Source organism: Lipotes vexillifer, unplaced genomic scaffold (genome assembly GCF_000442215.2).
Source record: "Lipotes vexillifer unplaced genomic scaffold, Lipotes_vexillifer_v1.1 scaffold1605, whole genome shotgun sequence".
Lineage (NCBI taxonomy): Eukaryota > Metazoa > Chordata > Mammalia > Artiodactyla > Lipotidae > Lipotes > Lipotes vexillifer.
The window spans coordinates 782470-785916 of record NW_006770356.1 but is presented as its reverse complement, the minus strand read 5'-3'; positions in this window follow the sequence as shown (position 1 = coordinate 785916).

Sequence of the window (3447 nt, the reverse complement as noted above, 5' to 3'; positions counted from 1 at the left end):
ACCAAAAAAATTAAAAGTGACTTTCATGGTGAATTTTATTCTTAGTGACTTTCATTATTTCTTTATGCAATTTTAATTATTTTATATAGCAGGAAATTTTACATGTTTAGGATTAAATCTAGTGAAACAGGCATTTACAAGCAAAATAATTAACCTGTTAAAATATACAATAATTCCAATTCATAAGTGAATGTTGTCAGCACACACACAAAAAAAGATTTTTAAAAATTTGACTGAAAAAAACCTTTATAGAACAATTTAACATTGTGAATAAGATCAAATGGGCTTCTGTTTATTGCATAACAAAATTTTATAAGGTAGCAAACATTTTAAAGAACTTTATTAACTTTTTCATCTGAAAGCAGTACAGTTAAAAATGTAACTCATGTTTTGACTTGTTTGACATTTATTCAATATTGAGACTTAAGAGAGTGAGTGCTAAATAATTAGGTTGAACCATACGAAATTGATGATATTCAATGATTCTGACCTTCTGAAATGACAATTTCTTGTGGTTCAATCTAATAATATACTATAAGGAGAATAATTTCTACTTTTAATGAGTATTAGTTCCTTAGGATATGTTTCCAAGCAGAATTCCATTTAAAAAGAGAGATCATTAAAGATTATTTGTCAAAACATTAGATGTGTGCATGCCTCTGTTTTCTCAAAAACAGTAAGATTCTGGTCAATAAGAATTAGGTTTTGAAATATTTCAAGTTTTCAGCATCTCAGAAAAACACATATTTTTAATTTAAAGGAGATTATATTTATCCAGTGATTACTACATACAAGGTTGCATTCTAGATTATTTTTAGACATTGTTTAATGTTTAGGCAGTCATGGAAGTAAATACTACTATACTCCAAGTTTCAAAGATAAAATATGCTCAGAAAGTTTGTGTTGCTTGTCCTAGGTTATGTTGATGATTGGGTAGCAGAACATGAACTAGAAGTCAGTCTACCTTGATTCCAAAGCTTGTGTAATAATATTCCAGAGTGAATATGTCCTTGATGGGTCAGATGTTTCTAAGCAATTTCTCCTTTGACTCTATGTTACTATTAGGGAAAAGGGTAGGGTTGAAAGTGTTAAAATGAGGTAGAGTTAGGGCAAATATTGCTTTAGTTATTATTAATAACTTGCATGATCGCCCTCTGATTTTAACACTGGGTTTTAGCTTCGGGATTAGGGGCACTATAGATTCTTCTTAGTTGGAAAATGAATAGATATTATCTGCAACATGAAATGAGAAATTCCTCATCTATTTTTGCTGATAATTCTACCAGCTATTGTGTTAATTACACCCTGAAACCCTACCTTTCAAAAATGAAAACAGAAACAGAGGAAGTGGAGCTAAACTAGCTTTATCACCTATGAGAATTTGGAAAAAAAAAATTGGTTTTACAGAGTCATAGCTGGACTTGAATATTCAAATATAAAGTGGAAGATTTGGAGAGAGCACAGGCAAACTCAACAGTAGACAGCTAAGGTAACCATAAGATCAAGGGATAGCAAAGATGGGAATTAAGGTAATGTTACAAAGTTAGAAGGTTAGAGAAAATAAGATAGTGGACTGGTATCAGTCTTGATAGAAAATTGTAAATGAGATAAACATCCATTTCTGAGTGTTTGGATCCATTCTTCTAGAGATACATTTAATGGAATTTCTAGAACTTTGAAAACAAAGGACTTTGTGGTGATTAAATCAGATGAATAAATGTGTCTGTGAAATTTAAATTGGATTTTATATCATATATTTGGCATCTCTATATATTCATGTGTATAAATAACAGTAATATGGAATGGTCAAGTTTAATACTAGACTTTCAGTCATATTTTGACATCAAATATTTTATAAAATAAAATTCCATTTGCCTCTATATGAAAGAGATAAGTATATATTTCCAAACATAAAATCATTTATAGTTCTGGCATATTAATATTATGATTATATTGACTTGGGAAAAAATCAACATTCCTTGACTTTGATAACAGATGGCCAGTTAACACTGACAAAAAAAAATACCTAAAAATCTAGAAAGACTTTATTCTCCAACTCTGAAAAACTAAAATTAACAGTATACAATTATGCTGTAATTGCAACAAGTTTTATTAATAACGTTAAAATTCTATTAGAACCTACTATATGTTAAGTTATAAGATACAGTTAATATTCTTATTTTGTATGAGAGGAAGCTGAAATCAGAAAGCTAAAACAATCTGCCACACCTCAAACTGGGTATAATAATTGTGTCAGGCTGTGAAGTTTGTGTTCTCTCCAATATAAACTACCGTTCCCGTTGAATCCCATACATACTCAAGGCACAAATTACTAAAGAAGCTAAGTCTGGGAGATTAAAAAAATAATAATACAAGTTAGGTAAAATAAAACTGACTTAAGATAGGTATGTATTTTTATAAGAATAAAGTATTAATGTATGTGTATACATATATAAAAATATAAATAAAGGAAGTTTTCATGAACCAGATAGCTTCCATGATAAAGCAAGTATTCTACAGTTGTAAGTAGAATTTCTGGAGAATTCTAGAAAATGGGTACAGAATAAGCTAAGGATCATACAAATATATGAACTTAAATGTTATATTCCTGGAATAGTGATAATTACTGATACTGAAGACATTTATTGTTAGAGTCTGGATCTAATCTCCTAGGTTTATTAAACACATGTAACCTCTTAATATTTAATTCCCTCTTTCCCCAAAAGTAACATACACCTAACAAAATCACACGTGTACAATGATATATTTATCTACTTTTTAAATATTTATATGAATATACCTTACATAGCATTGTAGATCTGTATGTATATATATAATTGTTAGAGGGACTGCAGTGCACTTTTAGGACAACAACAAATGCAATACCAGCTTTAAAAAGAAAATCATTTAAATATCCAAACAGCCTATGTTTGTTAAAGGTCTTCTGACTTTTAAAGGTCAGAAGCCCAGAATCTGCATTTTAATGATATTTTTCTAAAGGATTGTTATCATTTCCTGTTGATATAATTTTATCAGTATTTCTGCTTGCTAATGATTTTGTTCTGTTCATATAACCAGGAATTCCATGTATTCTCATTTTTTCCATCATTTGAAGTGGTGTCTCCTGAACCACTTCCTTGATTTGGTGCCCACATTCCTCCTCAGGGATCTTAGGGTATCAATGATGAAATTGCCTCCAAATCATTTTTTTTTTTCTTTCCTTCCACTCTCAGTTTGCCTGCAAACATGTTACCTACACTTATTCTTTGATAATCTTCCAATGAGCATGCTTCTTCCCTGCATATCATGTTCTTGGCTGTGTTCCCAAGTCATATTTCTCAGAATATTGTCATTTTTGGCTTCCTCTTCCTCAGGCTAATTCATTAATCACTGAGGGTTATGTCTACCTCTTCCAACCTTCTACACAACCAGGTCCTCTAAGGCTTC